This window comes from Pogona vitticeps, chromosome 4 (genome assembly GCF_051106095.1).
Source record: "Pogona vitticeps strain Pit_001003342236 chromosome 4, PviZW2.1, whole genome shotgun sequence".
Taxonomy (NCBI): Eukaryota; Metazoa; Chordata; class Lepidosauria; order Squamata; family Agamidae; genus Pogona; species Pogona vitticeps.
In genome coordinates this window covers 117,093,360-117,106,753 of record NC_135786.1, presented here as the reverse complement: position 1 = coordinate 117,106,753, position 13,394 = coordinate 117,093,360, and the positions used below count along the sequence as shown (strand labels likewise).

The 13,394-nt window shown below is 43.8% G+C and overlaps 1 protein-coding gene and 1 long non-coding RNA gene across 3 annotated transcripts in view; one reads left to right on the top strand and one right to left on the bottom strand.

Moving 5' to 3' along the window:
- LOC110077047 (protein FAM163A) overlaps positions 1 to 1,799 on the bottom strand; it is a 166,065-nt gene extending 164,266 nt beyond the window's left edge. For both annotated transcript variants that reach the window (XM_072998179.2, XM_078392366.1), the window contains exon 1: positions 1,470 to 1,799. The gene's annotated coding sequence lies outside the window, so the exon portion shown is untranslated. The remainder of the gene's footprint in view (positions 1 to 1,469) is intronic.
- Positions 1 to 13,394, top strand: part of LOC144588873 (uncharacterized) — a 550,407-nt gene that overhangs the window by 41,116 nt on the left and 495,897 nt on the right. The window lies entirely within an intron of this gene.

The window sequence follows — 13,394 nt, the reverse complement described above, 5'->3', positions numbered from 1 at the left end:
CAGCACAGCTTCAACAAAAAGAAAGTCCTAAGTCAACAAAGCCTGGCTCCCAGCACTGAAAAATGCAGCCTACAAAAAGGTCAACAAACTGTACACAGCCACAGGGACCGGTGATCACTGCACACAAAAGACTAGCTAACAACAACCATCAGTCACAGTGACAGATCATCTCTCCACCCTTATCACAACAATACACCCTGATCACCATAATCACCCAGTCTCCTGAACAGGACAAAAAGCTTATCCCACAGCTACAAATACTCAACTATCCTACACACTACACCAAAACACAGACTGAGTTCTAGTTCCTGTCCTCTGAAGATGCTGGGCAGAGACACTGGTGAAACGTTAAGAAGATAAGCCTCCAGAACATGGCCAAACAGCCCGAAAAACCTACAACAACCAACAAATCAATATTATCTTTTCCACTGTGCTTGCCACTCTTGATGGGAGGGAGGAGATAATCTCATCTGGTGGCACAGAAACTCATAGGGGAACTCAGAAACAAAATTTAAAAGCTGAACAAAAAATCTAAATTGCCTCTTTCTCTCTACAGTTTGAGGTCTAGCATCTTCATTTTAACTTCCCTTTTCAATCAGTTATACCTGGCAAGTGACATATTTGCTCCTTGTTTTTTCCCCTCTTTCACAAGATCCTCCCCATTGCACGCCAATTTGTTTGAAACCATCCGAAGGTCAAAGATTTCAATTAATTTCCTCGCCAAACGTCAAAGAAGAGAAAACCTTCCCCGCAGAACTCCGCAACCGAGCGTTTATTTGCATTCCATCTGGCAGGATTCTCTCTCTTCGGCCCCCCCTATGAAAGGCCCGCGTGGGGAGGGGAGAGAGAAATAAGGGGAGGGGGAGAGAAATATAGTATCCTCCCCGCTCCTTTTTTTTTTCTTCTTCTTCCAGAAACAGACTGGAAGGGTGGGGGCGAGACTGGATGAACGCCTGGCTGTTAAAAGACACGCTTGCATTTTAATGAGCCCGAGAAATCCTCGTTCACTCCCGCACGTCCCCGCTCCGCGTTGGTTTGTTTTTCTCACGGCATGCTCGCGACAGATTCACGGATCCCGAAACAAACGAGCTGTTTTCGGAAGGGGCGAAGGGGGAAGCGAGACACCAGGGGAAGCGAGTGTCTGCTCCTCAAAGGGAAAGGAAGAGAGAGCGCGCCAGACAAAACAAAGGTCGGCAGCAGCCGGGGCTGAACGGGAAGATGTCCAAGAGGACCCATGCGACGGGAAGGGAGAGAAGAGGAGCGGGTGAGGCGCTCCACGCCAACTAAGGCCGGCCCTTCCTGCATTTGCACAAGGAAATGCCCCCTCAGACACCCCTTTCCTTCCTCTACAAAGGCAATCAGGAACATCATAGCACGGATCGCCTCGCAAGCGATCTCTCCAACCGCTCTTTTGTAGCATGGACGGGAGACGCACACATGCAAGAGAGGACAGTCTCCAGAAAACTTACCTTGGAGGCGTTTGTTTGGGTAGAAATGCCCGATTCCTTCCTCAGCAACTCGGGGGGAACACGCCCGGCCACACCAGCAACTGTCAAGAAGAAGTGTGTAGACTGGAAGCAAAAGCAGGGGGAAGGTAACGGAGCTGGCGGGGCGGAGGGAGGGAGGTGGTGATCAAACCGCCTTCCAGCTCTCGGAGAGTGCCTCGTCCATTACAGGTCTAAGCTCTGCAAATGGGTGCGCCGGATCCCCCCCTTCCTGTAGGGGACGCTCATACTTCATCGTCCGCCCTCCCGGGAGCTTGGAGGCTACCCCGTACCGTGCGCGCACCCATAACACGGAGGACGAGGGCGGCGGGAGGGGAGGGGGGCCGCGAAGGTGGGGGGGGGAGAGAATCCGCTGGAGCCAGGCGCTGGGTGACACCAACCAGCCCTGAGGAGTCCCTAGGGCTGCAGTTTTTCAGAAAGCGCACTCCTCTCGCTCTCTCGCTCTCTCTCTTCAAACAAGTTCCAAGATTTAAGTTTTTCCCTCTTCAGGTGCTTGGTCTGTCCCCAAGGAAGTGAGGTTCGCTGAAGCACACAGCTCGACAGACACCTGGCGAAAAGGAGCAAAGACACCCAAGAGCATCGGAAGCAAACTGCAACGTGTCTTAAAAAGCTCCGAAACTTGAGCTTGACTTCCTCTTCCGCGAGGTGGCCGCCTGCCTCCCAAGCATCGGAAGGAGAGACGATCCCGTGAGGTTTCGCACCTGCTTCAGGACACAGTCAAAGAGAAAAGCAGGCGAGCGTGTTGGGAGCTGACGTTGGCCCAACGGGTTGCCCAGGCGCCCCCCCCCCTCCGGCCTCTGCAGTCCGGTTAAAAACGACAGACGCCGCCGGAGGAGGACCCGGAGCCGGCGAGGCGAGAGACGCGGACGGAAGCCGGAGTTCCGGCCCTTGCTAGCTGCTGTCCGTGGTGCTGAAAACTGCTTCCTTGGCTCATCGTACGCAAAAAAAAATAATAAAAAAATCCTTTCCTAACCTTATTAGACGGCCCACATCCCGGGCGCGCATCATAATTCCTCGCTTCAATCGCCGCTAATAAAAGCTTCCCGTCTGGCCGGGTCTCTCTCATTTCTCCCGCCGGCGTGTTTTTGTTGTTGCTTTAAAATCTTTGACCTTTTACCTGCACCAAAATAAACGGATTTTCTTATTAACCAAATAAAATGAAAAGAAAAAGCAGACAACGGTAAGCTTAGAGAGTGAGGCTGCTTTCAGAGTTTGTGTGTATTTTCCACATGCATAAGATTGAGTGTGGTGCTTTTAATTAAAATATCAGTGGTACTGTTTCCCCCCACCCGCATGCACAATCTTGCTTGGGTGCTCCAAATGTTACCAGGGGTGAAGGAGTGATGGAGAAAAGCAGTAATAAGCAGAGACCAATGGCTTGAGTTTTTCTCTATTACCAAGAAAACGTTTATCGGTGAATATTCCCAAATGGATGCAATAGGAAAGATTAAATGAAAATGTGAAAGCTTGTATTATTAAAAAAGAGATTAATACATGTGCATGCAAACGTGCACTCTCCCAAGTCTATTATCCTTTTGCCAAATATAGCTGACTTTTGGAGCATATTAAATCTAAATACTATGGCCTGCTGTGGGCATGGGCTTTTGGCCTAAAACCTCAATGAATGTCATGAATGACATCCCTACACAAAGGGAGCGTGCCCACATTCTGCAAAGTCCTCATGTCCATTTCCTGATAAGGATGAAAGGTAGTGCTCCAATACTTGCTCATGCCTTCGTTTCTTACTGGAACCCCACCTGTCCAAAAGTGTTAATGCTGTCATTGAAAGGCATGATCCAAAGCAGTCCTTCTCTATGCTCTTACAGGTCTGAAAACATTAGGCTAGCTTCTTCCTGTCCCACTTGGGCTTAACCCTGGGCTGACAAAGACAGACTGGCGATCCATCTGGACCAGAGGTGGCCAAAACACAGCTCTCTATATATTGCTGGACTGCAACTCTCAGCTTACCCCTCATTGACTGTGTTGTCTAGAGCTGATGGACATTTCAGTCGAACATCTGGAAGGCTGCACTTTGCAAACACTTGCTCCAAAGCTACTACTATCTACTCCAGGCATACCTGACTTATTAGATGTCATTGATTCTGACTTATAATGACTCTTCCCAGAGTTTTCTAGATATAGAGTACTCAGACATTATTTCCCATTCTCTTCTTCTTCTAGGCTACACAGGCTGGCTCTTTTCCCAGGAGTCACAGTGGGGAATTGAACTCCCAGTCTCTGTCTTTCCTGCCAGATGCTCCTGCTCACTGATTTTTCGAGTCAGTTTGGCTTGTCCCTTTTTAAGCTGAATTCAGACCTCTGTCTATGTATATTGGGACACCAAGTGCTTGACTACCTCTTTGGGTAGTCCCAAGCAGGATGGAAAACCAGTAAATTTATTACATCACAAACAGGTTGCCAGATATGCTTCATGTGATACGCTGGGCTCAGAAAGACACAGACGGTGGACCTGATGTACTTTGACTGCCATTGCCTTCCTCAAGCCCTCCAGCTTGAACTCTTCACTGAAAATGGCAGCAATTGAATCTAGGATGCCAAAATACACATAGTGCTTGTGAAGTTTCTGTTTGCAGGCCTGTAATTGGTGTTTTGGATGTTTGGGGGCAGCTTGAGGGGGGAATACAGCAAGAACAAACAAACAAACAATCAAACAAACAAACTTGAAGGCCATTCAAACCCCATGTGTAAAATATAAAAGCACACAGGCCAAGCAGATCATCCTTCAGCACAGACCTAGCATTAAGATCTTGCTTCAAGATGGCCAAAGAACAGCAGGCACTAACATATCTTCTTCCTTTGGTGTGAAGGCAAGCTATATATTAAGAAGTAGCTGGGTGGTTCCTATGGTGGAGAGGTGTTGTTGAGGAGATGATACATAGTTGCTGGCAACAGGCTTATTTACTCTGTCCTTTCACTAAGGTAGACAGAGGGGGGAATCTTTGCAGAGACACTTCAAGAAGGACAACTTTCTCAATGATCATATTACTGGTGGGAGGGCAACCCACATATATGGCACCTAGCTAGGAAGAATTATTTGAATGTGAATCACATTGCTCCCATTGTCTAGCAACATTTTACCAGGTGTCAGTAAAAGCAGAAAGGCAAAATGACCATAACTAGCACTGCTAGTCTCTCTTCCAGCTATTTAGTAAGGGCAGAAGAGGGATGGGAAACAATTGTTTGTGTATTATGTTTACATCTCAGTTTTTCTCCATTGAGCACAAGGATCAGTACCAAACCCACTCTGTCGACACACTGACCCTGTGAGGTAGATCAAACTTGACTAGCCCAAAGGGTAGGGAAAGAAACAGGGAGTAAAACCAAGTAAAAAATCTTGTTTGTGGCACTCAAAGCCTAGAAGGAGTATTGAAAATCCACTTGGAATGACTAAGTTTCTCACAAGAATATTGGTGGCCCACATCCATTTTGTCATCAGATTTAGTGCTTTATCATAATTACACATGGAGAAAACATAATGAGGACTCCAATTTATTATTTTGATAGGACTACCTGGTTTTAAATTGCATAATTGACTGACTGAACTGGAAAAAAGAAAACCTCAATATGAATGCCCCTTATTTTTGTATTGCATTTTACTGATTTGATCTGATTTGATTTGACATGATCTCTGGTCTGCTTTCCTCCTTCAGCTAAAATTCAAAGTGGCTCCCAGTAAGAAAAGGTAAAAATAAATACACAATATACCATAATATCAAAACTAATTATGTGACATCAAGTCAATTCAAACTCATGCTGACCCTTGCCAGGGTCTCCTGGGCATGATGTTTTCAGAAGTGGCTTATTGTTTCTTTTTCTGTGGATGCTCTTGACCAAGGCTACACAAACAAGATTTCCTCTCAGGAGGCACAGTGAGGATTCAAACTCCTGACCTCTGGCTCCAGCTTCTCCAACTTACTGTGTTATCAAGTGAGCTGATGTCAAAATGAACTTAAACAAATGGTTGTTAATGCAATGAAATTTTTAAAGAATGTATTCACGACGGCTTTCACGGCCGGGATCTAATGGTTGTTGTAGGTTTTTTCGGGCTCTTTCGGCACAGAGTGCTGTCCTCTGAAGATGCCGGCCACAGAGACCGGCAAAATGTTAGGAAGAACAGCCTTCAGAACATGGCCAAAGAGCCCGAAAAACCCACAACAACCATTTTTAAAAAATGCATTAATAAAGTATCACACCCTCTGCCACCACATTAACAGCTCCTTCCTCATCAGGCAGTTGCTTACCAACAGCCTGCTGAAATAAGAAAAGATGGAGGGATACAGCAGGGAGCAATCCAGTCATGGAGTAAGCTACTTTTCCCTTCCCCACCAAAAAAAGCTAACAGTACCACAGGAAAGGCTACCACCCAAAAATCTCAAAGCATGGACAGGCTCATGTGTAAGAAACATTCAAAATTCTTACCCTTCCATTTTAAACAAAGTGCCAACTCAGGATAGCATATAATAGTTTAAGTTAAAACAATATAACAAGAGAAGTTAAAGCATACCAAATAAAACAAATGGGTGGGAAGAGAGCTTACAGCAAGGTTTGGAAATTGTGGACCCTTCTGATGTTTTATCTTATAGCTCACTATACAATCAGTCTCAGTGGATGGAATTGTTTCCTTAGCAATCAGTGAAAGGCTTAGCTGACTAATCTCATTTCCAGCCCGCAGCCCCATTTGAAATATACAAAGCTAAAGTTATTGTGGGAGTGATTAAGAGGCATCTGTTAGAAGCATTATATATTCCTAATATTTTGCTAGCCTTCAACAGCCAGTTGCCAGCTCTAGTCACATTCAGTAATTCCATCTTGATCTCCTTTCTTACAGTTCAGCATTCTCCACTCTTCTCCCCTTCACAGGTTTTGAATGGTTTAGCTTACACCTCAAATGTGATATCTTCAATTGCCAAGAAGATGGGAGGAGGACCACGGTGATAACCTAAAGATATTTCTTGATTTTTATTTCTAAGAGCCACAGGATCTCGTTTTCAGCTGCTTAGGTGCATGCAAGAGATGTTTCCTACAGTCAAAGTGAATGCCGGAAAACCACAGCAAAGTGCTAAATCAGAATGACAGCACTTCATTGTTGTTTTGTGCTGGTGTGAAGGACTACAGAAAATGTCGCGTAATAAAGAAGTAGTGGAAACTGTAGTGCTTTAAAACTTAGTTGTTTAGCCTGTATCCATTGTACTTTAAGCAACTGATATATTTTTGTCAAATTTTTTTTAAAGAAAATGATATAATTTGAGCACACAGGTTTCAAATATATAATTAAGAAACTAGGTAGACCATGTCTAATATATAATAAAATCTTGTTATAGACCTTATAGTTTCTAAAAGCATTGAATTCAACAGTGGGGTGCTTCTGGTAGAAACTAAGTCATATGGAAAGACATGGGGAAGAACAGATTAGTTTAGACAAGATTAGACACACACAAAAAATTCCTAACCAAAAATTCAATTTCTACAAATTGCAAGTTTGCCCCATAAATCTGTGCAGTGGCTGCATATATCCCAATTCCCAATTCTCCTGTTCTGAACTCAAATATATATATAATCTATGTTTTTCCTCCTTCCTTTGTACAGTATTTGTCTTCCTGAATTGTCCATCTTGCTAATAAATATCATGAAAGGACAGTCACCCAGCTCAGAATTCCCCTACCCCTGTTTATCTCTAACTGCAATTCTGTGCCACCCTTGCTTTGGAATAGGTCCCTTTGAAATGAGTGAGATTTCATTCTTGGGGGAACAAAGTGAAGAAGTAAGGTTATTCCAGTCCTTCTCATTGCACCAGTAGCAGTTTTTGGCTCATGGAACGCTTGAATTTACAGCTTAGAGAAGTTACTTGTTTTGGATTATATCTCTCTAAGTCTTCCAGCAGATATGGCCACTGGCCATACAAGCTGGAAGATTCTATTAGGCATAGTCCAAAAAAGTTAACTTTCTGAACTCTGAGACTTTTGTCTTCATTTTTACGAAGTAACCACCCCAAACTATGCTTCTTTGGGAAGAAAGATCACTGTCCCAAAGTATTTTCCTAAGCAAACATGTTTACACAGCATCAGGCAGCAAAATACACTATTAGTAACCACAATCTATTGAATACACTTCATACATAGATTTCATGGGCCTAAGGCAGTAGTTATATCTTTTTCTTTGTTTGCATTTTGCTATTATCTGAAGACTTGTCTTTTTAAATGAGCCTTTGATTCTGTTCTCATTTACAATATTTTATGTTGATTCTGGCTTTCTAGTGTTTTCTAAAGATGTAATACCCCTAAAACTCTACAGAGGGATGTAGCCTGAGGTGAAGTGTTACAGAGCGGGAGAAGAGCTGGCAGGGAAGAACTGACTTAATCCCCCTCACTCACCCACTTCTCTAGTCAGGATTATGTGTACCTGCATTTTAGTTATTTAAAAGAGAGGGGGGTTGGAGGTTCAGTTGGAACGTTTGATAATACATGTGCTTCCTAGAACAGGGTGGTAGAATTGTGACTCCTTCAATGTTCTTGGACTGCAACTCCCATCAGGCATATCCAGCAGAGCCAATAGTGAGGGCTGATGGGATTGCAGTCCAACCCTATTTTTAGAGTGACACATCCCCCAGCTCAGTCTTAGGAACAGATAATGGGGGAAAGTGAGGTTTGGCCAGCTGCTGGCCAACCATTGCAAAATGATTTGTGATCTGATCCAGCAAGCAAATCCTTATATTAATGTAAAAATAATCTGGACAATGGTTTTTAGCCATGTGTCTTTTTGGAAGGAAAAGAGAGGAGTTAACCCATGAGGAAGGAGACATTCTAAATATTGTGTCTGTAGAGGCAATTCCTATTTTTCTGCCCCAGTCATTTGAAACAAGAGGGAAAGGACACCTGTGTGGTAGGGAACAGTTCCTCTGCTGCCCTTCATAAAACTCTGCCATTAGAAAACAAAGGTTGGGGAGGGGACTAGCTGTGCTTGCCTTTTGCAATCAAAACAGCAAACCATCTTTTAGTACTTTAAATACAAAGTAGGCTGCAGTTCACAAAAGCTTTCTGGTCCTTTTAATTTTTAGATTTCAACTTTCAGATGCCCCAACAACCATGGCTAGTGCTATGGATTATGGGAGCTGTAGTCCAAAACATCTGTGAGTTCCTAAGATTCTCCAGACTTACTTTAGGCTATTCCCTATCCCCCTGGTCATCACTCCAAAACTTCAGTCTCTCTCTTACCTACTTGGCACAGGCAGAACATTCTGAGAAAACTTGGGAATTTAATTTTTAATTCATTGGTAGTGTTCATTACAGTGTTGAAATAGTAACTTTGTGCATTATTTTTGGAGCTCCTTTGTAGCTCTATATTAACTATGTGTGAGCAGGCAATGGCTGCTCTCCTGTTCAGGGCTGAGTATCTTAAGTCCTTTTGGTTTGAATGGGACAGAAACATGTACTGCAGGGAGGGGTTCCTGTTTTCCTAATTGTTTAGAAACCACAGGCTATTGATGAGGAAGTCCTTTCCTTCCTGATTTCTATACCCTTCTACTAAAAAGACAGAAAGACAGAAAGTAATTTTTTTTTTTGACTGCACCTCCCACAATCTCCAAGCCAGTACGGCCACTAGCATAGAGGGCTTGGGAAGCAGTGCTCAAAAAAAAAAAAAAAAAAAAAAAAAGTAACTTTCTGAGCTGTGCTTCTACTCCATTAGCTTTTGCATCCACTAGCATAATTGTGAGCCAGATGCCCAAGCAAGTGGATTAAAGAGGAAGCCTCTGGCACAAGTTCTCCCTTCTGCAGCCCTATCTTCTGCACAATATTCTACACAGAAATGCCTTGGGACCAGAGGAAGTAACAAAGTAAAAAGCTTTTATTAAATGATGAATTGGAGTTTCTGTTTGCTCACCCACAACCAACCAGGTGGGTGCTTTTGTGGGGTTCTGATTATCTCTTCCTTCAGATATAGATGAGAGAGAAATGCATATTTCTCTTCTCCACTGATGAGCACAGGCCTTAATATTTGATGAACAAAGAAGCTCTTTCCAGATCTTAGAAGGAAGAGATGGTGTTACCCAAGTGTCTTTGCCAGAAGGATGGCCGAGCTACCTCTTAATGCAGTGTGGCTGCCAACCCAACACAGGCGTTGTCCATCCATTTAAGAAGAAAGTTGCAGCAGTCCCCCTCTGCTTCTGAGAGAAAGAGGCCATGATCAGAGGCAAGGGATCCAGACAGGTTTGCAAAGGGCAGCCTTGCATGAATCTGGAGTAATTTGCTGTGAGAAGGAGCAAGCCATGACTCTCAAGGAGGAGGAGGAGGAGATGTCTCCTCAATTGTCCACTCTAGAGGACTATGAGACTGTTTGTACCCTATTGCTAACAGTGGCTCATTTAGGATTGCAAGAGAAGAAGAGCAGGTGAGGGGAGAGAGGAAAACCATGGGAAAACATTGGGAAAGCAAATCTCCCAATAACAGAGGGGTACTTCTGCCAACCTAGCAATTCAAAAGCATGTAAAAATGCGAGTAGATAAATAGGTACCACTAAGGTAGCAGAGTTCTGTGTCTAGTCACACTGGCCACATGACCATGGAAACTATCTATGGACAAATGCTGGCTCTATGGCTTGGAAACGGGGATGAGCACCACCCCCTAGAGTTGGACACGACTAGACAATGGTCAAGGGGAACCTTTACCTTTACCTTACTTGGTAACAGAGGTAGAGCAGGGGATAAAAGGAGAAGTGGATTGGGGAAAAGAGGTAGAACAAGAGGAGGAGGAGAAAAAGGAAGGAGATGGGGAAGAGGCCATTCTGCTAGGATGGGAATGGCTGGACATGAAATTTCCCCCTTGAGGAGATAGAGAGATAGGAAGTAATGCCAATAAAGGTTTCTGTATGTATGTAGAGATAGGAATACCATCTGGTGAACCAGCCTGAGACTAAAAGGGAAGAGGTGAGGGAAGATCCCCTACAGCAGTGGTCCCCAACCTTGGGCCTCCAGGTGTTCTTGGGCTACAACTCCCAGAAGCCTTCACCACCATCTCTGCTGACTAGGATTTCTGGGAGCTGAAGTCCAAGAACATCTGGAAGCCCAAGGTTGAAGACCACTGCCCTACAGAGAGAGAACAGAGGCATTGCGGTACAATAGAAAGGGGCTGGATTCATAGAATGGATGGTATATGAGTATCCCAAAGAGGGAGATCTTTGGAAGAAGGAGAGTCAACCAGCACCCATCAGCCTCCTACAACTCCCACTGAGACACACATGCTGTGGGACTATCTGTCCCAGCCCACGGAATCCTACATGGAAACCAACAGACTGCAAGCAGTTTGGGGTGAACCCTTGTTGGTGAACTCTTTTGTCACCTCTGAATGGAAAGACTGTTGGTCTTGGAGAGACCTCTAGACGAGCCTGTTGGCCCTACAGAAGTTATTGTTCATGACACTTTTTGGTTATTAAAATGTTCTTGCATACAAATGAATCTTCACCATTTTGGGGGGTTAAAACCAAGGAAGCAAAACTTGAATCCACTCATACTCACAGATTGGAAGTTTTGCTTTTTCAACTATCTCTGCCAGAATTTACAGCCCGTGTGGGGCCCAGCCATGATGCTGGGATTTGTGTTCCAAGATCTATAGTCCAAAATATATTTGTCAAGCATTGTTACTATTAGCAAATCTCTGGCCTCTTCCCTGCAAGGTCCCAAATATCACCCTTCTGTTTACTTCCTTTGAAATCAAAGGAGTCCAAGATCATTTGGAGGGCCACAGTCCCTCACCCTTCCTTGACAGCTTGAGCAGGAACAGATGGGAAAAAATAGGAACACAGCATATTTTTGACATACCTCAATACTTAGCTGACTACAAAGTTCTATTGTTCAGAACTTTTGTTAAAGGATCAAAATAAAATCAGAAAGTGCATTTTAAGAATGAATCTTAATCTAAAATAGTATGTAACAGAGAGCCATTACTTTAGCTGCATAGGAAACTGTTTTACATTGAGTTAGACTCTTGGTCCATATAACTCATATTATCAGCTCCACATGGCAGCAGTTCTCCAGGGGTTCAGACATAATTCTTTCCATGTCCTGCCTGGAAATCCCTGGGATTCCCATTTTGTCTCCCATCCCCAGATACTAGCCGGGTTAGCTTCCAAGATCAGATGAGATTGGTGTATTTAATGTGTTAAATACACCCACTTCGTGGGGTCACGAAGAGTCGGACACGACTAAACGACTAAACGATGACAAATGTGTTAAGGACCACAAACAAAGTATGTCTTCCTCACTGGATATTGTAAGGGACTCATCCTGGAGATGAGCAGCAGATACTTTCTCCAGAAAATGGAGCAGAGGTGAAGGCATATTCAGAGTATCCCATCTTAATGTCGTATGGTAGAAAAAGAATCTGAAGTGGGAGCAATGGCATATAGGGAGCACCCAAAGCTGGGGGGGGGGGAGCAAAGGGTGTGTCAGACATCAGAATGTTGTCCTATGAAGTTGGGATGGGTGCTTGATGTCTGCAGTTCATGAGACTCATGGAAGCAGAGAGGTAAATCAGGAATTTGGGTCCTCCAGTTCCTGCCAAATTAGGTTTAGAGTGCAGGAGGGAATATCCTCATAAATATTCAAGCAAAAAGGCAGTGTGCACACATACATGTCTTGCTTATCTCAAATGGAAGAAGAGTTCAAATATTCTTTCAGAGACTTTTAGACTGGAGCATTGCCTTTACTTCAGAGGCCATGATTAAATGAGAAGGAAAGCTTGTCTGAGGAAAGGCAACTCAGAGCAGACAGGAAGAGGCCCTTGGCTACTGTGGTATGCACTTCCTCAGGTCTGCCAAGCCACAGAAGTTATTGGGTTTGGCAGATTCTCATCTATAATCACTGAGAAACCTGTGGACACAGTAGCTTAATTTAGTATCTACAAGGGCAACATGCTCCCCGGGACCTTTGGTTTATATTGCTTCAGTTGCCATCTCAGAGAGCAGTACAGAGGGTAGGACAGGAGGGCAGGCAAGAGTCACTGAGCAGTTGGGACCGATGGACATCTGGGGTGGAACCAGCATTCAGGGAACTTGGTGCTTTTCTACCACTGCCAAGGACAAACATGATATTTACAGGGAAGAGCGTGGAATAAAATAGTGCACAATGCTGTGACTCACCAAAGTTTAAAGGCTTCTATCTTGAGTGCTCCAGGTTCTCCAGATAGGTTCTGTTCTGAGCATTTTTCTTTATATCTTTTTCCTGTGTAGAAATTTCTATCTATCTATCTATCTATCTATCTATCTATCTATCTATCTATCTATCTATCTATCTATCTATCTATCTATCTATCTATCTATCTATCTATCTATCTATCTATCTATCTATCTATCTATCTATCTATCTACCTACCTACCTACCTACCTACCTACCTACCTACCTACCTACCTACCTACCTACCTACCTACCTACCTACCTACCTACCTACCTACCTATCTGATCTTTAGACATAACAAAGGCCAATTCAAATTCAAATTATATCAATTTAACACAAAAAGCTTCATTTAATAAAATGGATAAACAGACACATTTTAGACTAGTAAACAGAAAACTAAAAAATGGCAGATAAGCATAAGAAGAACCCAATTGAAAGTTAGTAGGTTTGTAAAGTCAAAGGCAACTTGGGTAGTTTTAAAGTGCCAATTATGGTCACAGAGATATGAACAAGATTTTAGACAATCAATTACCCTATGAAACAGACAGCCCTAACTGTTTCATACCTGGCTGCTCTTTAATGATATTTTTGCTGCTGTTTAGCTCAGTGATTTGGGTATCTGGCTGTGGAGCCAGAAGTTGGGAGTCCAATGCTCCACTGTGCCTTGCAGGAAAGGAGCAAGCTTGTGTAGTGGAACCAGCCA